At 49.1% G+C, this 27,005-nt stretch overlaps 1 protein-coding gene and 1 non-coding gene across 14 annotated transcripts in view; both read right to left on the minus strand.

The window, feature by feature from the left end:
• The window catches only part of CELF6 (CUGBP Elav-like family member 6), a 232,502-nt gene that overhangs the window by 72,406 nt on the left and 133,091 nt on the right, over positions 1 to 27,005 (minus strand). The window lies entirely within an intron of this gene.
• TRNAI-AAU (transfer RNA isoleucine (anticodon AAU)) lies at positions 2,632 to 2,700 on the minus strand. The gene has a single exon. It is a non-coding gene; the product is annotated as a tRNA-Ile (tRNA).

Here is a 27,005-nt window from a genome sequence, read left to right on the forward strand (position 1 = left end):
GGGAAATATCTGGAGGGGTGGAGCCTGGGGAAGGCGGGGTTTAGGGACGGGAGAGACCTCAGCAGGGTACAATGCCAAAGAGACCCCGCTCCAAAGGAGCCATTTTCAACAGGGGGATTGATTTCTATTGTCAGGATATCATTTGTAATACTCAGCCCCTCATGGAGCTTACAGGGCTCTTAGTACAGGGCCTACTGCAAGCTCCAGGAGGATGGGCTCTATCAGGGATGTGTGGCCTAATATGCAAAGGAGTTCCTGCTACAAAAAAAGCCCTGGTAATACTGCCAGATCTCCAGGCCCAAATGGAGGCTGGCAACCCTGTATCTACCATTCCATAGAAAAAGATGTTGGTTTTGGTCACATGATGCATGCTGATTTTTTTTTTTTAAAAAAGGCCACAGCCTGATTTGGAGAGCATCATGCGTCCATGCGTGCTCGCACACAGAGAGAAGGGCCGTCGCCAGCTCTTCTTGTGCACGCCCTAAAGGGACGTGCCTGTTTTGCTGTTTCATTGTTCCCTCCGCCAAACCCACTGAGAAATTTCATGCTTTGTCGGCCCGCTTTTCTTCCCCCTCCTTTCCCTTCCTACGAGCACTACAATTATAAGAGTTGCCGGAGCAACAGCCGGTGCTTCCCCTGCGTTGCCCGGGAGACATGTCGTGTGCTTGATAGGGTCGCCATGGCAACCGGGTAGGCAATCACAGATGAACAATTTACTTTGTGAGATGATAATAATGATGGGGGGGGGGGCATGCTCAGGGCGGAGTAGTGGAAAACGGTGATGGGAGGGCCGGGTCGAGTGGAAAGCGTTTGCTGGGAAATTTGGTTGTGGGGGGGGAACCCAGAAGGTACATTAAGGCCCTTTTCATATGCACCGATGTGTATTCCAATAGATGCACAACGTAGAAAAGACCCCTCCCAACACAGTTGTGTACCACATTCACATATCTAGAGATGGGAGGCTAAACACACACATTCCTCAAGTTGCCAGCTGCACACCGGCAGCGTCTGGGGGCGGAACTGGAGGAGGGGAAGAATCGCCAACCCTGTGACATCATTTCTGAGCAAACACAAGGAAGTGAGGTCACAGTCGATGTTCCCTCTAAGCTGTGGAATTCTGCGAGCAAAAATTTTACTTTGTGAGCTACTGGCATTAAAGTTGTGAGCTACTGCATACATTAGTTTGCTCTAGGGCCATATTTCCTGAGCGGAGACAAAAATGTGTGAGCTGGAAGCTAAAAAAATTGTGAGCTAGCTCACACTAACTCAGCTTAGAGGGAACACTAGTCACAGTGTCTGTGACACTCTAGGAGTTCCAGTAATCTCTATGGAAAAGACTGTGCTGAGGTGGAAAAGTTCCTAGAGTGTTTATTTATTTAATCCATTTGTTCCTTACCTTTCTCCTCCATGGGGAACCAAAGCAGCTTATGTTGTTCTCCTCATCTCTGTTTTATCCTCACAGTGGACCTACAAGGAGTGCTGTGAGTGCCATGACATAACTTGTTATGCTGCTCCATCAGGCAACTGAGGGGGAAGGAGAGTGGGGATGGGGGACTTACTTCCCATCACAGGTGGCCAACTGCCCTCTGGGCATTGGGGGGGCCTAGGCAGCCGTCTAGGACGGCACCCTGAACAGGGCAGCATTTTGGTGGCAGTGTGAGATGGAAGATCTATGCACAATGGCAACAGTGCACGGCCCTACCCTTTCACTACCAAGTTTACAGAGCACACCAAGAACCACATACCAGGTGGACAGCTGTGTGGGTCTGAAGCAACTGAATAAAGTTTGAGTCCAGTGGCACCTTTAAGACTACAAAGTCTCTGACCTGAATAGCCCAGGCAAGCCCAATCTTGTCAGATCTCAGAAGCTAGGCAGGGCCGACTCTGGCAAGGACCTGAATGAGAGACCTCCCAAGGGCCGGATTAACAAATAGGCCGAGTAGGCACTGGCCTATGGGCCCCCATGCTTTTAGGGGCCCTGGGCTGGCTTTCCCCCCTGGTCTACCCCCTGCTTGCAGCCCTTCTAGCCTGCACATGTGGCCAGCAACTGAGCTGCTCTTTGCCCGACTTGCCTGGTGAGGCTGTTGCTGGCATTGTTGTCAAGTTTGCCTCTCTCTGCCTCTCCCCTGCAGCTTAGTAAAAGGGGTTTTTGAGAAGGTCCCCGCAGGCTGCAGCGGGGACCGCCGCCAGTAAAGCAGGCCCTCGGACTATGAGATAATTTGCAAGGCCACCCCCCCACGACATTTTGACTGCCTAGGGTCCTCCACAGGGTTTAATCCGGCACTGGACCTCCCAAGGAATACCAGGATCCGGAGGCAGAGGCAGGCTGTATCATGCCGCACCAGGGGTTGCCAGAGGTTGCCATGACTTCCAGGCATGCATGCACCTACACATGCGCACACATACAAAAAAAAACCAAAAAGAAAAAGACCAACAAAGCAATTCCAGGTATAAACTTGCATGTGCAGGTACTGTACACTTCTTCAGATGCCCACAATTATGAACATATATGAACATACTGAATTAGACCCTCAGTCCATCCAAGTCAGTATTGTCTACTCAGACTGGCAGCGGTTCTCCAGGGTCTCCAGCTGAGGTTTTTCACGCCTACTTGCCTGGACCCTTTTTAGTTGGAGATGCCGGGGATTGAAGCCGGGACCTTCTGCTTATTAAGCAGATGCTCTACTACTGAGCCACTGCCTCACTGTGTTGGTCTTAAAGATGCCACTCGACTCACACTGTACTCAACCACACCCCACAGCAGTATTTTTGTTGTTGCAGGGACCAGGGCTGGCCCCACCCAGCAGGCTGAGCAGACAGAGACTGATGGATTTCCCAATTCACATAGTAACTGCGTGTACTGCTCTTGCATTTCCACAAGCCAGCCTTCCTGGCACAAAGCCTTTGTGTGCTTGCTGAGCAACAACATGAGGACTCTGAAGCAGACGTCCAATAGGAGTCTGGGGCCTCCCGGACTCCCGTGAGCCCCTTCCTCCTTGCAACTGTGGCATGCAAGCTGGAGTGGCTGCCATCTTCTACCTCCTTCCCCCCTTCCATAAACCACCACACAGAGTTGATGAAAATGTGATCTGCTCCGTCACAAAACTTAGGGCAGTCGCATAAGTGGCGTGATTTTGCAAAGAGAGCTGATGGCGGCAGCTCCATGGAGCAATTTTATGCCAGAGCAAAGAGTGCAGAAGAAAGGTCCCTTTTTCCCACGCATTCTGGTCACCGAGAGAAAGGGAAGGCACAAAACTCCCCACGGAAAGGTCCTTGCGGTGTTGCTTAACAAGCACAAGGGCCTCGTAACGTGAAAACCGGCTGTCTCTCTTCACTTGTTCCCAAATTTGGCATGGAAGCCCTACCTGGAACCTGAAAGCCGTTTCTCAACACTGGAAGCAAAATGGAGCCTAGCACCTTCTCCTGAGGAACGATGCCTCCCGTCTGAGGTTCTGAGCCACAACACAGCAGAGAGGGTTGTTTGGTTGTTTTTTTGGCACACCACTGAACTTCAGCTGCCTAGAGGAAGCATCCCTAACCTTTTTGAGCTTCTAGACGCCTTTAGATTTTTGACAGTGTGGCGGGTGCAGCCATAAAATGGCTGCCATAGGAGGCGGAGACAGTCACAAAATGGCTTACCTTCAGTCACAGGGTTAAGATTCTTGGGCTGTCGCTGCTGAAGCAATTTTTTTTTAAATCTGCACTGTCAATCAAATCTTCAATAGCCAATCAGAAGCCTTGCTGGGGAAAAGCCCCACCTGGCCCTTCCCACTTTCTAAAAACACTCGGCGAGTGCCAGGAAAGTGTCAGGGGCCTATAAAAGTATTCTAAGGCATATAAATATAGTTTGATGTAGGAAAAAGAAGGAGAATAGGTTTTGAATATCAATTCCTTCAAACTTCGGTTTATTAAAAGTTATAACGAGCACATAGTACTGACGAAATATGCAATATGGAATAGGAATTAATGTAGAAAATGCCTTAAAAACTCTAATGAAGGGGATGCTGGGAAGAAGTAACTCTTTACCTCTTTGTTTAATATATCCTGTATAAACAAGCCTCGGATTCAGCAGGAGCTCACAACTCCTGAACTTTTCTAAGGGTTCCCCCTCCTCCTCCCTACCTTTGTCCACTGAATAGTAGGTGCAGCTGCATAACAATCCCTGGATGAGCTCCACCACCTGTTTTCTACAAAACGACCCCTGTGTATAAATATAACTGTTTCATAATCCCAGGGGTGGAATTCTAGCAAGAGCTCCTTTGCATATTAGGCCCTGATGTAGCCAATCCTCCAAGAGCTTACAGTAGGCCCTGTAAGAAGAGCCCTGTAAGCTCCAGGAGGATTGGCTACATCAGGGTGTGTGTGGCCTAATATGCAAAGGAGCTCCTGCTAGAATTCCACCCCTGCATAATCCCTACATAACTTCTTTCTTCCCTTCTGTACCCCTTCTACGTTATGATTTTTTAAAAATCTTTTTTAAAAAGAGAGAGAGGAAGGTGTCAGCGGCAGCTATGGTGCCCATGGGCACCACGTTGGGGGACCCCTGGTCTAGAGCAAGAACAGGCTGGATGTTGGTCCAGATTTCCAGCTGGTTTCAGGAAATCCATCATTGTCTACCTGCTGGACAGGGACTCAGCCTGCTCCTACCTGGGGGAGGGGGAGTTACATGGTATAGTGGTGGAGTCAACTGTGATTGGTAGATAGGGTTGCCAATTTTGGGTTCTGAAACTCCTGGAGATTTGAGGGTGGAGCTCGGGGAAGGTGGGGTTAAGGGAAGGGAGGGACCTGAGCAAAGTATAATATAATACAGTCCACTTTTCAAAGCAGTGGAATAAATGGGAAGGAAGGAAGGAAGGAAGGAAGGAAGGAAGGAAGGAAGGAAGGAAGGAAGGAAGGAAGGAAGGAAGGAAGGAAGGAAGGAAGGAGATCAGCTGTAATTCTGAGCAATTTCCAGCTCCCACCTTGAGGTTGGCAACCCTATTCGTAGCCCACGCACTATAAAAGCTATGTCTTCACTACTCTGAACCAAACAGTTTTGCCTTTCTGGAACGGCTTCGACTCAGATAGATGATGGATGGCATTAGTTTTTCGATGTCCTTACTCTTGCGTCTGTTCAAATTAATTTATTGGCTTTGTTTTATCAGATGTTAGCTTGCACATTGCCTTCAGCATCCTTGTTTGGCCTGGTGGTAGAAAGTGCCGTCAAGTGGCAGCCATCGTATGGCAACTCTTTAGGGCTTTCAAGGCAAGAGACCATACAGAGGTGGTTTCCCGTTGCCTGCCTCTGCACAGCAAGCCTGGACTCCCTTGGTAGTAGCCTCCCATCCAAATACTAACCACAGTCGACCTTGCTTAGCTACTGAGATTCAAGGCAAGAGATGTTCAGAGGTGGTTTGCCATTGTCTGCCTCTGCGTAGCAACCTCCGGAGTTCCTTGGTGGTCTCCCGAACAATCATGTCCAATCCCGCTTAGCATCTGAGATCTGATGAAATCAGGCTAGCCTGGGCCATCCAGGTCAGGGCAAGAGGCTACCAGAGGTGCTCTGCCATTGCCTGCCTCTGCATAGCAACCCTGGACTTCCTTGGTGGTCTCCCATCCAAATACAGACCAGGGCCAACCCTGCTTAGCTTCCAAGATCTGACAAAATGGAAATAGCTTGGCCCATCCAGGGAAGGGCTACTCTGGTTATGCCATCTTTTCTTCTCTTTTGCTTTGGCTTCCCCTCCACCAGTATCAGTGGCTATAAGGGTTCAGAGGCAGTCAACCTCTGAATCCCAGGGCCAGAAAGTAAAATATCAGGCCTCTCTGCCCAGTTGTTGGGCCTCCAGCGGAGCTAGTTGGCCAGAGTGTGAGACAGGATGCTTGTCTAGATGGACCACTGCTCTGATCCAGCAGGGCTCTTCTGATGTTCTTAGGCCTCTATGCCTGTTGTTGGCCCTCCAGAGTAACTGGTTGGTCACAGTGTGAGACAGGATGCTGGACTAGATGGACCACTGCTCTGATCAAGCAGGGGTCTTCTGGTGTTCTTAAGAAGGCCTTGGCCTCTATGCCCTGTTGTTCGCCCTCCAGAGGAACTGGCTGGCCACTGTATGAGACAGGATGCTGGACTAGATGGACCACTGCTCTGATCAAGTAGGGCTCTTCTGGTGTTCTTAAGAAGGCCTCGGCCTCTATGCCCTGTTGTTCGCCCTCCAGAGGAACTGGCTGGCCACTGTGTGAGACAGGATGCTAGACTAGATGGACCACTGCTCTGATCCAGCAGGGCTCTTCTGATATTCTTAAGAAGGCCTCGGCCTCTATGCCCTGTTATTAGCTCTCCAGAGGAACTGGCGGTCACTGTGTGACGCAGGATGCTGGACTAGATGGACCACTGCTCTGATCCAGCAGGGCTCTTCTGATGTTCTTAAGAAGGCCTCGGCCTCTATGCCCTGTTATTAGCTCTCCAGAGGAACTGGCGGTCACTGTGTGACGCAGGATGCTGGACTAGATGGACCACTGCTCTGATCCAGCAGGGCTCTTCTGACGTTCTTAAGAAGGCCTCGGCCTCTATGCCCTGTTATTAGCTCTCCAGAGGAACTGGCGGTCACTGTGTGATGCAGGATGCTGGACTAGATGGACCACTGCTCTGATCCAGCAGGGCTCTTTGTAATCCTCCCCTTCCGACAAAGCACAGTGGATAGAAAGTACTTTTTCTGACTCGGGAAGGGGGGGGGGCAGGTGAGGCCCACTGCCAAGCTGCCAATCATCCTGATGAGCGAAATGGCCTTTGATGGAATCTATTTCCCCGGCCTCTGGTTGCTATATGCTTAATGTAATAAAACTCCAGTGAGTATGATTTAGAATAACATTTACTGAACAGGCCGGTGTCATTCTGATGTGTCTCTCTCGGCTTTGCTCGCTGGTTATTAAACTCTATTGATTCTCTGGGACCGTCTGATGTTTATAAATGTCAGGCCGTCTTATGGAAGCCGAACTTGGGGGATTGACTAACCTATATGAGAGTGTGGGGAGGGGGAGGGAAGAAACCATGGCCTGAAGAATGAGAGGACCAGTGTGGTGTAGTGGTTAAAAGTATCAAGATTAGTGAATAGGAGACCTGGATTCGAATTCCCACTCGTGCCATGGAAGCTTGCTGGGTGACCTTGGGCCAGTCACGCACTCTCAAGCCTCAACTACCTCATAGGGTTGTTGTGAGGAGAAAAAGGAGATGAGAACAATGTAAGCTGCTTTGGGGTCCCCATCAGGGGAGAAAGGTGGGAGTACACAGTGCCAACCTCCAGCCTTCCCAAATAGCTCCCCGTTTTCCACACATGGCAAAAACATCCAAGTGTGAACTTCTCCCCTTGGCCTTGGCAGATGAATAATGGTACAGCCTAGAAAGGGCCTATGCCATCTATCCTCTCTGCACTTTGGAATCTGCTTACAGGGAAACCCAGGGCTCATTTTATAGCAGGAACTCCTTTGCATATAAGGCCACACACCCCTGATGTAACCAATCCCCCAAGAGCTTACAAGGCTCTTAGTCAGGGGCTGTTCGGTAGAAAAATAGGTGGTGGAGCTCATCCAGGGATTGTTATCCCGCTGCACATACTATTCAATGGACAAGGAGGTGGAACTCTCAGAAAGGTTCAGGAGCTGTGCTCCTGTGAGTTCCCATTGAATCTGAGGCCTGTTCTTAGTACAAGGCCTCCTATAAGCTCCAGGAGGATTGGCTACATCAGGGGTGTGTGGCCTAAAATGCAAAGGAGTTCCTGCTACCAAAAAAATCCCCGCTGCTCTCCATCCAGGGACTGGAGCAGAGAGTGCTCCTTCCTTCGTTGTCCCTTGGGCCGCTGCATGTGCCCAGTGGAGCTTCATGAATTCTTGGGGGGGGGGGGTGTGAATGTGCCCATTCTGGGTTGGCAAATGTCTGTCATTTGGGAGGAGTTGAACCTGGAGGTGGGGAACCTCAGGGTGTAGGTCCCCGTGGGGCCTGGGCATCTCTTGGTGTCACCACCGATCTCTAGAGATCAGTTCCCCTGGAGGAAATGGCTGCTTGGGAGGGTGGGCTTGATGTACCCTGCTGAGATCTCTCCCCTTCCAAAATCCCATCCTCCTCAGTATCCAAAAATCCCCAGGTATTTCCCAGTCCAGAGCAGGCGATCCAAACCAGTGTGGAAGGCAAAGTTTTATCCTCTCCTCCTTTGACCTAAGACGCTTTGGATGGTGAGCCCTATGGCAGAGGCCGCCAAAGTGTGGCTCTTTCTTACATATTGTGTGGCTCTCAAAGTCCCCCCCTCCCCTTGTCAGCCATCTTGGAGAAGGCATTTTTCTCTTTAAATCACTTCTCCAAGCTAAGCCAGTCGATGGCTTGGAGAACGCATTTACAGCTAAAGTTGCTTTCTTTCCGCCTCTCCCTCCCTCCTCCTTCCCTCATCTATTTGCTTCCCTCCCTCGTCTTGTGGCTCTCAAACATCTGACATTCATGTCTCGCGGCTCTCAGACATCCGATGTGCATTCTATGTGGCTCTTACATCAAGCAAGTTTGGCCACTCCTGACCTATGGCATTATACCCAGTCCTCCTGAGACTCCCCCCACCCCCCAACCTCAGAAATTTTCCAAGCCAGAATCCGAAACCAGAAGTATAATGCCACAAAGTCCATCCTCCAAAGCTGCCACTTCTTGCAGGGAAACTGATTCTGCTTGTCTGGAGAGCAACGGTAATAGCGGGAGATCTCCAGGTCCCACCTGAAGGCTGGCAACCGCGGCAGGATACCCTCGTGGGCACGAGTGGTTCGCTGTAACCCGGGAAACGACAGCGAGGAGCATTCGGGGCTCCACAGTGCTGCCTCCCCCGGCCCCATGGGGGCGCTGGCCTTGGAAGCCAAGAGGGACGCGCAGCTCTTGGCCTCGATCCCGGCAGCCCCCCGTGGAGCCTTCCTCGCCTGGGAGAGGGGGGGGGGGGGGGCTCGGCTGCTCTCCGCTGCAGCGGAAGCCGCGGCTGCAAGTTTGAGTCATCGCCAGGCGCCCTCCCCTCCCTTCCTCTCTCCTTCCCAGGAGTCCGGACCAAGGAACAGCCAGCCGCTGCCTTCTCGTCCGGGCCTTCCAGCCGCTCCTGAGGAACGACCCTTCCGCTTGGGCGCAAGTCAGTGGAGACCTCCCGCGCGAACAAATGGGCCCCTTAAAAAGAGGGGCATAGACTACCGCCAAGAGGAAGGAAGCTTCGACTCCCAGCAGCTCAAACCCCGGAAATCTCGCAGGTCCCTCGAATGGGGTTACCAAGTCTGTGTTGGAAAATGCCTGGAGGCTTTGGGGGTGGAGCTGGGAGAGGGTGGGGTTTGGGGAGGGGAGGGGCCTCAGCAGGGCACAAGGCCCCTAGAGCAGGGGTGGCCAAACTTGCTTAGCATAAGAGCCACGCAGAATAAAAGTCAGAAGTCTGAGAGCTGCAAGACATGAACAGCCAATGTTTGAGAGCTGGCAGGCAGGCAGGCTGGCATACAGTTGGGGAAGGAGAGAGAGGTGGCAAGAAAGCAACTTTAACTTGAAATACATTCTCCAAGCTGGCTGATGGGGCAGTGGAGGCTTTGAGAGCCACAAAATGTGTGTGAATGAGTAAACCTTTCAAAGCAGCCATTTTTTCCGGGGGTGCTGAACTCTGCGAGCTGGAGATCAGTCAGAAAAGTGGGGGATCTCCAGGCTGGCAACCCTGCCCTGGAGGCTGGCAACCCTACCCTCAAGTGCTGTTGGACTGGCATATTTATAGGGGTGCCAGGGTGTTATGTCTTGCATTTCAGTCGTGATATTACAACACAGTGAATGCTACAGAGGCGACCAGTGGAAGTCCACTGGTCCCCAGATATAGCTCGCTAATACGCTCCGCCAATCAAGATCTGTGGCGGGAAGTTTAACTGGCCAGAAAAATGACCACCCACTGCCACTCCTCACACGGATGGCATCGCAAAAGGGGGAACAGAAGCTACCCTTAGCAAAAGGGCCAACAGGAAGCAAAGTGTCCTCTTTGCACATTTGCCCACCCCTGGGTTTGGGGAAAGGAGGAACCCTCAGCAGCATATAAAACCAGGGCCTTTTTTTGTAGCAGGAACTCCTTTGCATATTAGGCCACACACCCCTGATGTAGCCAATCCTTCAAGAGCTTACAGGGCTCTTAGTACAGGGCCCAGAGATAGAATTCTAGCAGGGGCTCCTTTGCATATTAGGCCACACACCCCTGATGGAGCCAATCCTCCAAGAGCTTACAGGACTCTTAGTACAGGGTCCAGAGATAGAATTCTAGCAGGGGCTCCTTTGCATATTAGGCCACACACCCCTGATGTAGCCAATCCTCCAAGAGCTTACAGGGCTCTTAGTACAGGGCCTACCGTAAGCTCCAGGAAGATTGGCTACATCAGGGGGGGTGAAGCCTAATATGCAAAGGAGTTCCTGCTACAAAAAAAGCTCTGTATAAAACCATACCACCCACCCTTCAAAGCAGCCATTTTCCCCAGAGAAACTGATTTGGGTCATCTGGACATCAGTTGTAATACTGGGAGATTTGCAGGTGCGGCCTGGGTGGTGCTGCCACCATCCCCAAACATCCAGGGATTTCCCAGCCTGGAGTTGTCAACCTTCGGTGGGCTCTTAACAAGACAGCGTCCACCCTGCTCTAGTTCAAAAGGGAACCATCTTAAAGATCAGTTTCAGCGGAAGATGACCATAGATCGATACCCCGCCCTTCTCTCTGAAACAGTCTCAAAGTGGATTACAATCCCCTTTAGCTTCTCCCCCACAACATGGCTGAGAGAGCTCTCCCAGAAGCTGCCCTTTCAAGGACAACTCCTGCGATAGCTATGGCTAACCCAAGGCCATTCGAGCAGCTGTGAGTGGAGGAGTGGGGAATCAAACCGGTTCTCCCAGATAAGAGTCTGCGCACCAAACCGCTACATCACACTGGTGCCACTACACCAAACAGGAGCCTCAGGCCTTCAGTTCAGAAAACCCACCCAGCTCCAGTTATGCAGAACCCACCATCTGTCTAGACAAAGGGCTTCCAGAGGAAGAACAGCATCGATTTGGAATTAGACTCTCTTATTCTCTATGCACTCCCCTGGCATGCATTTACCTAATTTATTCTGAGCACAGAACTTTGGTTTCTTTTGGCACAGAATCTGGCTTTCTTTCCTCCCCTTCAAAAAAAAAAGGGGGGGGGGAGCAGAGTTATGTTCCAAAATGCATAAATATTTGGTTTCCCCAACTCCTGCTTTCATACTTCAAGCTTCATTTGTCACTCACTTCATCCAGGGGTGTCAAACTCATTTGTTATGAGAGCCGGATCTGACATAAATGAGACCTTGTTGGGCTGAGTCATGTTGGGCCAGGTTGGGTGTGTACCTGTTTAAGATCAGGTAGCAGAGATACAGACTTTATAAAGGACACAGGCAAACACAATTAAAGATTTTTAAAATAAAATAAAACATGCTTAAAATATTAGCACTCGGTCTTAAAGGTGCTTTCTTTGTATCTCTCCCATGGGATCCAGGGAACTGGGCAAAGGAAGCTCTGGCTCTTTCCTTCCTTCCCCAGGAGACCAGGAGGAGGAGGAGCCTCAGCTAATAGAAGGAAGAGATGCTTGGTTCAGTAGATCCATTGTGCAATTGAGAGAGCCTGACAAAGCAAGCTTTTCCTCCCCCCCCCCTTCCTCCCCAAGGAAGGAGCTTTAGCCAATGGAAAAAATAGAGACTTCGTTCTGTAGCTCCTGTGTGATTGAACAAGCCTTGCAAAGTAAGCTGCTATACAGAAGGAAGCGAGAGAGAGAGAGAAGGAAGCAGATGACAGCCAGTTGCTCAGGGGCCTGATAGGAGCCCTTCGAGGGACTCATTCGGCTCCCAGGCTGCACGTTTGACATCCCTGATGTTCACCCTGTCTTTCAGCCCAGTGGGGGCCTCTAAATGCCTTACATCATTCTCTCCTCCGTTTTCATCCTTACAACAACCCTGTAAGGTAGGCTAGGCAGAGCCTCAGGTCACCCAGCAAGCTGCCAGGACAGAACTGGAATTCAAACTTGGGTCTCACAGATCTTAGTCTGACACTCTGTTAGACCCTATTGGCTCCTGTACCCCATTGGAAAACACCTGGAGGTCGTCAGACCACATTTTAACTCTTTGGCTCTGCCGACAGAAAGGAGGATGGCTCAAGCTTTGGCCTGCATTGATTTCCCCTCCTGCCCTCCTTGCCAACCTGCGCCAACAAAAGTAGCCAATCCCTGGCACCTCCATCAGGAACTCTCTGCAAGGGGCTGGGAACCGTAGCCCAAAATAGCAGATGGCAAACCCTGGCTCCGGCGAATCCCGTCCAGAGACTCGCCTTTCTCTGCTGGTGATGGAGCACTTAGCAGCATCGTTTTTAATTGGAAATGCATCTGGCAGCTCCACAGCGGCTGCTGTCCTTGCAAAGACACCCCTGCTTCGATTATGAGGCCTGTCTCCCAGGACTGCTTTCAGATGTTTGTGTAAGCTGTTTGTGGGTGCTGTGTGGGTCTGCATGAAGCAATGAGTGGGGGAGGCTGCAATCCTTGCAGTTACTTGGGAGCAGGGCTTTTTTTGTAGCAGGAACTCCTTTGCATATTGGGTCACACACCCCTGATGTAGCCAGTCCTCCAAGATCTTACAGAAGGCCCTATTATAAGAGCCCTGTAAGCTTCAGGAGGATTGGCTACATCAGAGGGGTGTGACCTAATATGCAAAGGAGTTCCTGCTACAAAAAAAGCTCTGCTTGGGAGAAAGCCCCATCAAATTCGGCGAAACTTCCTTTGAAGCACGCTATATGTGGGGAGTGGGGTGGAAAGTGCTCAAGTTGCAGCCGACTTACGATAACCCCATAGGGGTGTCAAACATGCGTCCCAGGGGCCGAATCAGGCCCCTGGAGGGCTCCTATCAGGCCCCCGACCAACTGGCTGTCATCTGCTTCCTTCTCCCTCTCTCTTGCTTCCATTTGCACCACAGCTTGATTTGCCAGGCTTGCTCAATTGCTCAGGAGCTATGGAGCAAAACCTCTCTTCCTTCTATTGGCTGAGGCTCCTCCTGCTCCTGTTCCTGTTCCCCAGGGAAGGAAGGAAAGAGCCAGAAAGAGTTTCCTGGATCCCATGGGAGAGATACAAAGGAAACACCTTTAAGACCAGGGAGTGCTAATCTTTGTCCTTTATAAAGTTTATCTCTCTGTTATCTAATCTTAAAAGAGGTACACTTATAGCCCGGCCCAACATGCCTCGGCCCGATGTGGTCTCATTTATGTCAGATCCGGCCCTCATAACAAATGAGTTTGACACCCCTGCTGTAGAGTTTTCAAGTCAGGAGCTGTTCAGAGGTAGTTTGCCATTGCCTGCCTCTGTGTAACGACCCTGGTATTCCTTGGAGGTCTCCTATCCAAATACTGACTAGGGCCGACCCTGCTTGGCTTCCGAGATCTGGCTAGCCTGGCCCTTCCAAGTCAGGGCAAATAGGCTTTGAGAGGATCACGGCTTTTCTGCACTGCAATATTGCTTGGAGGTCCCTACCTCCAATATCTCGGGAGAGATTTCAAGCTGGGGTTCAGACTTGAACACAGAAAGAACCCCCAGTGCTGTCTCTGTGGATGCCACAGCCCCGTGGGTGCAGGGTGGGAGGAAAGTGTGTTGTTGTGCGCGTGGTTTTTTTTAAAAAAAACAAAACAGCCACCCAGACATCTGGCCATCTTGTCATCTCGCTCTTCCTCAGACAGTGTTCCTAACAGTTTGTTCTGGCCTCGTGGTTGGAATTAAATGGCACCAGTTCCCTTTCCCCTGCCTGCAAGAAACCGAAAGCGCGTACGTGACAAAGGGGACAAGAACAGGCCTCGTGCGAGCATCCAGCAAGCCGAGCATTGTCATAAGACAGACACTGGAAAGGTTCTTGTCTAAGAAACCTGCACACAGGGAGGGAGGGAGGGGGGACTTTTCCTCAACGGGAGAGAAGAGCGCCAGATGATCCCTGTTGTGAATGTGTTAGGGGACCCTTCCTACTTAAAACCAGTCCCACAATTCCCTCCAGTTTCTGTTCCTCCAGGAAGCCAAGGAACCTGGCAAAAACTGGCAAGCAATCGCACCTGTAGAAACTCAAATACGGTGGATGACATCAGGTTATCGGATGTTCTTTCACCGTGGAAATGGACCCTTCGGGTTTCGGGAGCCCATCCTAACAAGTGTCCCCTCCCTTGTGACCCTTTGGTTTTCCCGCAATGCAATGCAGCAAACCAACAAAAAACTATTGGGATACTTGGTTAATATAGCAGAGCTTGCCCAGTAAAGAAATCTCCCAAGAGTATATTGCAAAGAAGATCCAGTTTACATTCAGGCTGCAGTCAAAAGGAGACAGAGAGAAGCCTAATCTAAAGAGTAATTTCCCCATCACAAATGGCCAGCTTGCCCAGCATCGTGGGTGTGGGAGTATGAAGGCACCGTATCTAGAGGAGAGACCTGCAGAGACATGTGTTTCCATGGAAGGCCATGTGCAGCAAGGGAGAGGACAAAGTGTGAGAGAGGAGCTAACACCTTGCAGCATCTCCCAATGTCCAGCCATGTTGAGTCACTCCCAAACAAAAACATGGCCAAGGGAACGAATGGTTCAGAGGAGTTTGTGGTTTGAAAAGGGTATCACTCTGGGTTTGCTTCCATTCTCCCTCTTTAATAAAAAAAAGGATCGTTTGTATCCTCTCCAGCAATTTACAAACGAAAACGGAACATATGGAGAAATGCCCCTGTTCTCACAGTAATGAACCTTCATCATCCAAGCCTCCCATTCCCACCAACAATTCCACCTGGACAAAGGTTGTATCTGCAATCGATTTAGAAGCCAAAAGATGGGGTGCTGCTTTGGATTAGGAGAAAAGCAGGGGGGGGTTGTAGCACAAACTCCTTTGCATATTAGGCCACCCCCCCCCCGATGTAGCCAATCCCCCAGGAGCTTACAGTAGGCCCTGTACTAGGAGCCCTGTAAGCTCTTGGAGGAGTGACTACATCAGGGAGGTGTGGCCTAATATGCAAAGGAGTTCTTGCTGCCAAAAAAACACTACATAAAAGCATCAATGTCCATAAAAGCATCAATGTAGCTGAGTCTCCACTGATTTATGGCAGCCCTATAGTGTTTTCAAGGCAAGAGACGTTCAGCGGTAGGTTGCCATTGCTGGCCTCCACACAGAGAGCCAGGACCTCCTTGGTGTCTCCCACTCAAATACTGACCAGGGTGATCCTGCTCAGCGTCTGAGATCTGACGAGATTGGGCTAGCATGGGCCATTCTGGTCAGGGAGAGAACATATTACAAGTACCATAAAAATAGCTGTATTCTGTGAAATGGCATGCGCTGCATGGTTTTCTAGAATCCGAAGGGTTAGGGATCTAGGCAATTACCACAGCACAAGCTACCCAAAGCCAGAGTAGCCCTGACTGATAGCTGCCCAACCTCAGCTTGCGAGGAACAGCCTACTCACTGCTGTGAGCTGCCGCCACTTCCGCTATCCAACTGCTGTTACCATTAGGAAATTTCTCCTGAAGTTCTACTGAAACCTGTCCTCTGGTAACTGAAGCCCATCTGATCTAGTCTCGCCCTCTGGAATCATGGATAACAAGCCGGGGTTGTTTTGTAGAAAAATAGGTGGCAGAGCTCATTAGCATAACTCATTAGCATCCCCCCACCGCCAGCCAAAAGAGATCCAGCCAGCCCAATCAGGCCTTGCTTGCCTGGGCCTCTCCTGGACTGCCTCTTCCAGTCAAAAGGCTAGCACCCACTGCCCAAAATCACAGAAGATGTGGAGAAAGGGTGGTGTGCAGGGCCAGCCCTGCCATTAGGCAAACTAGACAGTTGCCTAGGGCGCCGAGAGGTAGGGGGTGCTGAATTGGGCTCTCCCCCTCGGCAAATGTCTAGTTTGCCTCCTTCCTGGTCAGTTTCAGCGCTTGAGTGCCACACTCCCCAGCGGACCATCTAAAGCTACACCCCCCCACCCCCCGCCGAACACCTGATAAATACTGCAAACAGGAAAGACTCACTCAAAGTCAGTGCTGCAGGGCCGGCCGACCGGCTGAAATTGACCAGGAAGGGAAAGGAGGTGGAGGAGGTGCTGCCACGGGGAGGGGGGAAGCCGGGGGGGGGGGGTCTCTAAGGTGAACACATGAAGTTGCCTTCTACCAGGGGTTTCTGCGTAGTAGGAACTCCTTTGCATATTAGGCCACACGCCCCTGATGTAGCCAATCCTCCAAGAGCTTACAGGGCTCTTAGTACAGGGCCTACTGTTAGCTCCAGGAGGACTGGCTACACCAGGGAGGTGTGGCCTAATAGGCAAAGGAGTTCCTGCTAAAAAAAAAAAAAAGCCCTGCCTTCTGCTGACTCAGACCCTGATCCATCAAAGTCAAGATTGTCTGCTCAGACTGGCACCGGCTCTTCAGAGTCTCAGGCAGAAGTCTTTCACATCACCTATTCCCTGGCCCTTTTTAACTGGAGATGCCGGGGACTGAACCGGGGGCCTTCTGCGTGCCAAGCAGAGGCTCTAGCCCTGAGCCACAGCTCCTCAAATCAAGCTTTTTCTCTGTCCAGAAATTTTTGTTTTTTGGTCCAGAGGAACATTCAAATGTATGAAGCATCCTCTCAGTTTGAATGAGTACACCCCAAAATGGAGTTAAAATAGAATTAACCACTGCTTGTCAGAACAGGTAGGTGAAGTTTGGGTTTGTGAGCCCAGGTTTTAAATATCCCATTAGAGTGCTCAAGCTAAGTAGGTTTGGGCCAGAAAAGGAGAGCTCATGGACTGGGCACTTCATGGACTGTGGCATCCCAAAATGGAAGTAAGGCGAGATGGTAATCTCGGTGTCTGGTTTTCAAGGCAAGAGATTAAGAGAAGTGGTTCGCCATTGCTTTGAATAGCAACCCTGGGATTCTTTCACGGTATCCCTTCCAAATATTATCCAAGGCCAACCTTGCTTAGCTTCCAAAATCTGATGAGACCAGGCTACCCTGGGCCATCCAGGTCAGGGGTAATGGATGATACATGTTCCATACTAGATTCTCATTGCCCAGGACCTCTAGTTTCTGCCCCCCAACCACAAGGGTTTTGGGCCTCTTAAAGATTAACTAAAGAGAGACATCTGGCTGTCCTCGACCAGGGTTTTTCTACCCTGGTCCCAACCTGATGGAACTCTCTGCCAAATTCCACCTAGGCCGTGGCAGGATTTACTATCTTCCTGCAGGGCCTGTAAGGAAGAGATGTTCCACCAGATATTTGGTTGAGGGCAGCAACAGTTCAACTTGGCACTCCCACTTCTATCACCGTCCCTCAGGAGACAGAGCCACCACTGGGACTTAGATAGCATTGTGAGATGGTGGGGTTTTTGACACCGTCCACTTTGTAGGGACTTTGATGTTTAACTGTTTTATACTGGTTTAAACTGTTTTCTGTGTGTACTGCCCTGAGCCTGGCTGCTGGGAAGGGCAGTCAAAAAATCGAAACGACATATCCTTAAAAGGGGAACCATTTCTCCACAAAGCTGTTACCAAAACTCGGATTCTTCCATCAGTAATAATTGCGTTGCCAATTTACCCTGAATAACCATGTCCCAAACCTTCATGTATCTCAGGTATTGTGTTATTCTGGAATTTGTGTTTTATTTTGGTTATATGGAAGTTTATAATAAAATAAAATCTTGAATTTGAAAAAAATCTAAACAACAAACACATGCGCTGAGGGGACGACACAACGTGTCACAAGGCTCCTACTTGTTTTAGCTTCAACGGACCAACCCACCCATTCCGGCCTGGAATCGTTTTTCCCACCACCATGACCTTCCTACCGTGGTGTAGCAGTTAGGACGGAGGTGTCAAACGTGCAGCCGAGGGACCGAATCAGGCCCCCCGAGGGCTCCTATCAGGCCACTGAGCAACCGGCTGTTTTCTGTTTCCTTTAAAAAACAAACTTTAATTGTGTTTGTCTGTGTCCTTTATAAAGTTTATCTCTCTACTACCTGGCATTACATTTTATGACGCACATGGCCCGGCCCAACAAGGTCTAATTTATGTCAGATCCGGCCGTCGTAACAAATGAGTTTAACACCCCTGAGGAGTTAGGGTGTCAGACTAAGACTAGGGGGATTTATGTTCAAATTCTTCCTCAGATTATAAAGCCTACTGGAAGCTTCTCTCCGCCAAACCCACCTCGCCGGGTTCTTCGGAAGACAAAATGGTGGCGTGGAGAACCATGCTCCTTGGAGCTGGGCAGGATAAAAATGTGTCCGTCTGTCCTCCAGGAAAGCTCTCTGACTGAGAAGCTAACCTGACTAGAAATTTAGGATTAAGAAAAGAAAGTGTCATCCTGACTTGACTGAGAGGGACATATCGGCAGCTAGCGCGGTCACTGCCACTGGTGTGATGTGTCCGCTCACATTGACAGGGCCATCATTGATCAGCTGAAAAAGACAATCCCATTGATCAGCCAAAGAAGGGGGGGGGGGAGAACTGAAGAAACAGAGCAGATAAGATCGTCGGAAAGAATGGACAAAAGTAAAAGCTTCTGGGAAAAAAAACAGTTCAAAATACGTAGCAAGCTCTCAGAGTAGCCACTAGGTTACTATAAAGTTTTGGATTACTATAAATTCTCAGAGCAGGACAATTTCTCCTCCCCCGTCTGTTTTTCTCCCTGTCTCCTTTAACTGACGGACAACCACCCTCCAAACTGCGTGCCTCCCAGAGGGCGATAAGAAAACTTGTTCTCAACAGACCATTTTTCTGAGGGGAAGAGGGTTGTTTTTCTAATTTACAAGGTGATATTTGTCTGGACATCTGCAGGGTACACCCAGTATATCCTACCTGGACCATGAGTGGCCCCAGTTCTCTGTCCCATTGGGAGGGAACAAGTGGCGCAGAGTGGTAAAGCAGCAGTACTGCAGTACTGTTGTCTGAACTCTCTGCTTACGACCTGAGTTCAATTCCGGCAGAAGCTGGATTCAGGTAGCCGGCCCAAGGTTGACTCAGCCTTCCATCCTTCCGAGGTCGGTAAAAGGAGTCCCCAGCTTGCTGGGGGGGAAGTGTAAAAGACTGGGGAAGGCAATGGCAAACCACCTCGTAAAAAGTCTACCGTGAAAACGTTGTGAAAGCAACGTCACCCCAGAGTCGGAAACGACTGGTGCTTGCACAGGGGACCTTTCCTTTCCTTGTTTTGACGATGTGTTCATTTTTATGTTGTAGACTTTTGAAATGCAGAGTTGGCTTCAGTTGTTAACGCTGAGGTGCGAACGATTCATTCAACTGTCCCTTGGATCACTCACTCCCGCTATCTCATGAAATTCCAGGTATCTTGCAAGCAACGGTCTTTTCGACTATTCTCACAGAAGCTTCGGGTCAAAGGGGAAAAGATACCAAATCTCTAACATGCGCCATTTATATGTTATTACTGCGCATAACTTCCATATCTTTGCTTTATATTAGCTGTATCTAGGGAAATGCAAACATTTCCTCTTGATTTATGGAAGCTCAGGCTACCCAAGTCTGAGAATCTGTAGCTGGATATCTAGCTTGACTAGGTTTAGAAACAACGCCGCTGGTACACATGGCTTGTATCCAATCGTATTAAAAAACTGCTTCCAGCCGTTCCAAAAGGATGCCATTTAACCTGAAGGATGCGCCGGTCACATTTCAGTGACTAGCCCAGTGACTATTGCCCTGTTAAGGTTTCAAAACAGCTAGAGTTGATGATGCAATCATATGCACCGAGCCCCTGGTGAAACATTTTGGACTTCTACCAGTGACCCCAAGAAGACAGCAATCTTCAGGAAGAGAGGAGGAGTCTGACCAGACCGTACCCAGGGCTTTTTTTGTAGCAGGAACTCCTTTGCATATTAGGCCACACCCCACTGACACAGCCAATCCTCCTGGAGCTTACGGTAGGCTCTGTACTAAGAGCCCTGTAAGCTCTTAGAGGACTGGCTGCATCAGAGGGTGTGGCCTAATATGCAAAGGAGCCCCTGCTAGAATTCTATCTCTGGACCCTGTACTAAGAGCCCTGTAAGCTCTTGGAGGACTGGCTGCATCAGAGGGTGTGGCCTAATATGCAAAGGAGCCCCTGCTACAAAAAAAGCCCTGACCGTACCCAACCAGCAACTGCCCTGGAGATGCTCTGGTCAGAAGAAGAAACTGCAGCCATGAAGCTCCGCTCATTGAGAGTCAGTGTGGTGGAGGGGTTTGAGACCAGAACTGGGGAGCTCTGGATTCAGATCTCTATGCCGTGAAGCTCACTGGACACCCTCTCTCAGCCTAAGCTGCCTCACAGATTCATTGTGAGGACCAAATGGAAGTAGAGGACCTCATGTGCTTCTTAGGGTTAACAGGGAATAATTTAAATTTCTCTAAGTCGAGTAATTTTTTTTCTTAATGCAACTGAAGATATATGATTCATCAGAAGTAGAAAGGTCATCTACAGCCAACTCTAATTGGTTACGTTTGGACAAAAAGGCCACTGACTGAACTGAAGTATCAGAGTCCCCCAACAGGTAGGTGATAAGACTGTTAGGCTCGGCCCTAAAATGAACCTTAAGCCAGAATTTGAATGCTGCCATCCAAGCCTTTGGTTCAATCAACAACTGACCTATTCAGATAGATCCAGGTGGGCAGCGGCATTGGTCTGAAGCAGTAGAACAAGGCAGGAGTCAAGTTGCACCTTTAAAACCAATGAAGTTTTATTCAGAATGTCAGCTTTCGTGTGCTAGAATTGACCTAATTCAGAACAGAGAACAAATTAAGACGCACATTTTGGGACACCTGAAATCTGCCTTAGAAAAAGGTTTGACCATTTTTACTTTCATGGTGAACGCTAAGATCCAGATGGGGATGCCAAAAAAGAATTTGAGCTAACTTTTTTGCTTCATTGACTTTGAGTGCCGCCGGAACAAACTGATTGCCCCTCGTAAAGTAAAAATGCTTAATACGGAAAGCAGAGCATTTGGCAAGGTTAGCAGTCATATCGCAATGTGGTATCCCTACCCTAACCTGAGCATCCCATGCAAGCCTGATCTGAGTTTATCAGACTTGATTTTTCCAAATTTGGTTGTTACCCACCATATGTAATGAGATAAAAAAACCCAATATCCCTGTTCAGTCCTGGGGAGGTGTTTGTTCCAAGTTTCATAATAATTTGTAATTCAGCAGTTTCTCTCTCCATTATGTTCTTGAAGTTCCTTTGCAGTAAGCCAATGACTTACAGCAGTGTTGTTGAATAATTACTGAAGAATGATGGCTGGAACGACAAGCAGTTGGTCCTTGATCCTGCCTATGAATTTGACGCTTAAATGTAAATTCTTATACCGGCAGAGAAACATAATGCTACAAGCAAAAGCCTGGTGCTACTTCGATTTTTACAGAGGATGGTGCTACTGAGGAAAGCCGTCCACCCAAAGCTGCCTATGAATCACACGAATAGTAAACCAGTCGGCTCCTGCAATGGGCCATTCACAGAAGAAGAATGAAACCCCACATATTCAGGAGGGTCCACAAGTATGCATGAAAACATGGCCTGTTAATTTATGAACTCCCCCCATCCACCTAGCCCTCCCTACAAAAAACAAACATACAAAAAAACCTTGGCTTGATGAGTACCAAATATGCCCCCAAAGAGAGGGAATGTTGAGAGCAATGAGAAAAAGAAGGGGAAAAGAGGGGGAGGTCCATGGACAGGGAAGATTTTCAAATTGTGTTCCCTTCCCGTAACTCCTAACAGTGTCATTCAGTCATGCCTAGTTCCCGATTGGCTTAACTTACAGCTGTCCATATGTGAAAATTAAAACATACTTGTACAGAGACATGTTGAAGGATCTACTCCGATTCCTACACGTGATACTGGTTTATTCCCCTTAGCTGATCCTCATTTCTTGCGCGTGAGATCGGCTTATCCGCCTTAGCTTATCCTCCACTGTTTTAGAAGCCAAGACAGTGGTTTGAAGATACAATTTATGAATTATCCTTCTTTTTCTCAACTGCTCTCTATTTTGAGACATACTTAGTCCTCATTAGTCCAGGTTTATATATAAAACTGTCTTCCAATATACTATCAGTAATTCAATATATGTGCCAGTGGTTGCCGTTTGCAAATGAGAAGGCTCTGTGCCTTGTAGCACCTGAGCATTCATGCACATGCACTTTCATGCATGTGACCTACAGATAAAATACCGCCACACCTCATGCCCTACTAGAGGCCCTTGGAAAGGAGCTAAACCTTGAACACTGACCCTATGAAAAACTCAGTTTGAATAGAGCGCCCCCCCCCCAACAGACAAGCATAAGGACAAAATGGAGACAATGATTCATCAGTGGCAGATACCAGAAAACAGGGACTTCCCCCCTGATCAGTAGGGTGCATTTGTGGTGTTTACCTTGATACGCTGGCGCTATCCATGAACATCTGGTACATGGCACCATCCCTCGGCATGCGGCACTCAACACTGATTGTGCCTATTCTCCGGCTCTCTCTTGCTAAAACATGTCACGATATCATGCGCAGGCAACCTTGACCCGGGGGTGCCTGCCACCTCGCCTCGCCCCCTGCCCCTCTGGCTGGCCATGCGCTTCCCGATGCTGCCCGATAGATGCTGCCCGTTAGCTCGGGGGCATACACTCTTGCGAGAGAAGTGCTGCAGTCGCCTTGCCTGTTTCGATAAATCCAGTGCTCTATTAATAGCCACCTCCGCTAGCAGGGAGCTGAGACTGGGCTGAGGGGAACGCAGGGGAGGAGGGAGAAGCTAAGCAGCCGTCGTTTGGCACATGGCGGTGATATCATTGGGAGGGATGAGGAGAGAAAGGGGGGGAAATCAAGCCTAGCTGGGAACAGTAAAAGGGGGAAGCAACGGTGGACACCCAGCAGCAGTGGTCGTATCCCCCTTCATCAGCTTTGCCACACCTAAATGGGCAGAGACCAACTCGAAGATGAGAGACTGAACGGCGCATGGCTTCGTTTGGAAGCTCTGACTCATGGAAGAATGAATCTGGCTAGCCTTGAAGGACTTCTGTTTGATTTTGCTGGGCAAACAGGCTAACGTGGTTATTCAAGGAGTGATTAAACTGTGGAAGTTAGATCCAGAGGATGTAGTGATGGGTATGAGTATGGATGGCTTTAGAAGGAGATTAGACGGATTGGTGGAGCAATGGTCCATCCATGCCTCCTGGGGGTGCCAACTCTGGTTGGAAATACCTGAAGATTTGGGGGGGTGGAGCCTGGAAAGGGTGGGGTTTGGGGAAGGACCTCAGCAGAATATAATGCCACAGAGTGCACCCACCAAAGCATCCATTTTCTCCAGGGGTGGTAAAAGTGAACCTCCATATTCAGTGGCAGTCAACCTTTGAATACCACTGGTAGGAGGAAACATCTATATGCCCTGTTTGTTGACCTTCCAAAGCAACTACTTGGCCACTGTGTGAAACAGGATTCTGGACTGAATGAACCACTGGAACTCGCAAGAACACAAGAAGCAGCCTTGTACTGAATCCGACGCTTGGTCCATCACAGTCAGTATTGTCTACTCAGACTGACAGCGGCTCTCCAGGATCTCAGGGTGAGGTTTTTCCCAGCAACTGATCCTTAGAACTGGAGATGCTGGGGATTGAACCTGGGACCTTTAGTTTGCCAAGCAGAAGCTCTGTCACTGTGCCATGCCCCCTTCCCAGCAGTTTTGGCTTATACTAAAACAGACATTTGGTCCATCAAGGTCTTGTCTACTCAGACTGGCAGCAGCTCTCCAGGGTCTCAGGCAAAAGCCTTTGCCATCACCTTCTGCCTGATCCTTTCAACTGGAGATGCTGGGGATTGAACCTGGGACCTTCTGCACGCCAAGCAGATGCTCTGCCACTGAGCCACAGCCCCTCCAGTTGGGCTCTTTTTATGAGATTGTATTGTCTACACATTTATGAGATTGTGACGTGGACTGTCCTTGAAAGGGTACTTCCAATCCATGGGCATCGAGTTGTTTTATCTGCTGGATAATAATTCCAGATGGGTCACTATGTTAGTCCATTGCAGAAAAATTAAAGAGCGGTCTTTATGGACATTTTATTCCAGCAGAGTTTTTGTGAGTCAGAGCTCCCTTGGCTGGGTGACCAGGAAATGAATCGAAGTCCTGGGTTCAACCGGCCACGTTGCCACACATTCATGGCACAATCCCACAGTTTCAGGTTGAACAGCGGCTCAACCTCCACACCCAATTGATCTAAAACCAAATGCAAAATGACAATGGGTTGCCAACCTCCAGGTGGGGCATAGAGATCTCCCAGAATTACATCTGATCTCCAGACTACATAAATCATTTATTTGTTTATTATGCATCTCTTCCGAGCATTTGTTGTAGCAGGAACTCCTTTGCATATTAGGCCACACACCCCTGATGTAGCTAGTCCTTCTGGAGCTTATAGTAGGCCCTGTAAGAAGAGCTTTGTAAGTTCTTGGAGGACTGGCTACATCAGGGGTGTGTGGCCTAATATGCAAAGGAGTTCCTGCTACCAAAAAAAAAAGCCCTGTACTTAAAAAACACACATTTATTTCACTTCTGCTGGAGAAAATAGCTGTTTTAGAAAGTGGACTGTATGGCATTGTACCCTCCCAAAGTCCCTCCCTTCTCTAAACTCTGCTATCCCAGACTCCTCTCTCAAATCTCCAGGTATTTCTTAACCTGGAGTTCGCAACTCTAATTTTGGATCTCCCTGGAAGAGGGATACATTGGAAGGAAAGTTGCTATCCATCTTCAGTGCCGCTATCAGTGTTCCAAGTATAAATCCCAGCACGACACACATCTGTCAGCAAGGAAGCCAAGAAAGAAGTGAAATAAACCCATAATGTGGTATCTCCCCTGATGGTTCAGAGCGTCAGCCGGGATGTGTGTTCAGAACAACAGTCTGTATTGTGGATCTGAAAAGCAGTTCGATCCCCGTGGCTCAGTGGCAGAGCTCCTGCTCGGCATGCAGACGGTCCCAGGTTCAATCCTTGGCATATCCAATTTAAAAGGACCACATAGCTGGGTGATGGGAAAGATGTTGACCTGAAGTCCTGGCTCAATAGTAGAGCATCTGTTTGGAATGCAGAAAGTCTGGGCATGTTTAGCCTGGAGAGGAGGCAGCTGAGAGATATGATCACCATCTTCAGGTACTTGAAGGGCTGTCATATTGAGGATGGAGTGGAATTGTTTTCTGTGCCCCGGAAGGTAGGACCAAAACCAATGGGTTGAAATTTAATCAGAAGAGTTTCCAGCTCAACATTAGGAAGAACTTCCTGACCGTTAGAGCGGTTCCTCATTGGGACAGGCTTCCTCGGGAGGTGGTGAGTTCTCCTTCCTTGGAGGTTTTGAAACAGAGGCAAGATGGCCATCTGACAGCCATGTGGATCCTGTGAATAGGGGGAGGTATTTATGAATTTCCTGCATTGTGCAGGGGGTTGGACTAGATGACCTTGGAGGTCCCTTCCAACTCTATTATTCTAAGTCCCAGGTTCAATTCCCACTCTGTCCAATTTGAGGGGAGGAAGGGATGGCAAAGGCCCAGAGAACTTCTTACGACATGGATGTCAAACAAAAGTCCTGGTGGCTGGAACTGGTCCATCCAGGGCTCTTGTCCAGCCTGCAAGCAACTGGTTTGTAAGGAAATGTAAGGTACTCTCCGTTTTATGGCATCCCTTGGAAAAAACCTAGTCTTGCATAGGATTAAACACATGTACTGGGGCTTTTGTGGGTGCCCCAGAAAATAAATTCCTTTTGTTTGTATTTTGAGTAAAAAATAATATTGTTAGTTGATTTTGCCTGCGTCCTTTATAAAGTTTATATCTTTGGGACCTGCGGTTTCATTTCATGGCACGCAAAGTCCAGCCCGACAAAGGGATGTTGATGTCAGATCTGGCCCTCACAACAATTACGCTTGACACCTCTGTCTTAGGAGACAGCAATGAGACAGGTGGACCCAGTGGTCTGATTCAGCAGTCTTTTATACAAAAAGTTGTCTTTTTTTTTTTAAAGTATCAAATGACCATGCAACTTTTCCAGCTTTTGAATCAATTCTCATGAGTCGCAGCCATTGTGGGGACCAGGGCCTTTTGTGTAGGAAAAGCCCAGCAGGACCTCATTTGCATATTAGGCCACACCCCTGACATCACCATTGTTTCATACAGGGCTTTTTGTAGGGGGGGAAGCCCAGCAGGAAATCATTTGCATATTAGGCCACACCCTGATGTCACCATTGTTCCATACGGGGCTTTTTGTAGGAAAAAAGCCCAGCAGGAACTCATTTGTATATTAGGCCACACCCCTGACATCACCATTGTTTCATATAGGGCTTTTTGTAGGGGGGGAAAGCCCAGCAGGAACTCATTTGCATATTAGGCCACATCCCCTGATACCAAGCCAGCTGGAACTACGTTCCTGAGCATTCCTGCTTAAATAAAAAAAGCCCTAGTGAGGATTATTTGGGGGCAAACTTCCATCACCACCTGCCCTCTTCAGCATCACATTCATGAGATTAGACTCTTCTGTTTCACATTTATGGACACCGATTACTTAGGGTTTGGGAAACAAACTTTGAGATTTACGCAGTCTATTCAGTTGTAATTCTAGGAGATTTCCAGCCCCCACCGGGAGATTGGCGACCCTGCCTTATACTTCCAAGCTCACTCCCATAACCGGTTCATCTATCTACAATGAGGTAACCCGAGGCAATCACCTGCGGTGCAGCGTTGGGAGGAGATGAGTGCAATCTCCCGCGTTGCCATATGGTACAGTCCAAGAAAGGCTATACCACGTGCTACGCGCACATATGTGAACGGGCTCCGTGCGACAAAGACATTCTGTTCTCCCTCGGAAAAAGAGATTTCAATACCCACTTTCTCTTGTAAGCACAGGCAGGAAATAAAAATCACTTTGCTATTTTGGTGTGTGTGTCAAACTACCCTAATTATGTGTAACAATATGGTTAAATGGTGTTTATGGGTAATTCATCGGCATTAAGCAATTTGCAA

Source organism: Heteronotia binoei, chromosome 19, assembly GCF_032191835.1.
Source record: "Heteronotia binoei isolate CCM8104 ecotype False Entrance Well chromosome 19, APGP_CSIRO_Hbin_v1, whole genome shotgun sequence".
Taxonomy (NCBI): domain Eukaryota; kingdom Metazoa; phylum Chordata; class Lepidosauria; order Squamata; family Gekkonidae; genus Heteronotia; species Heteronotia binoei.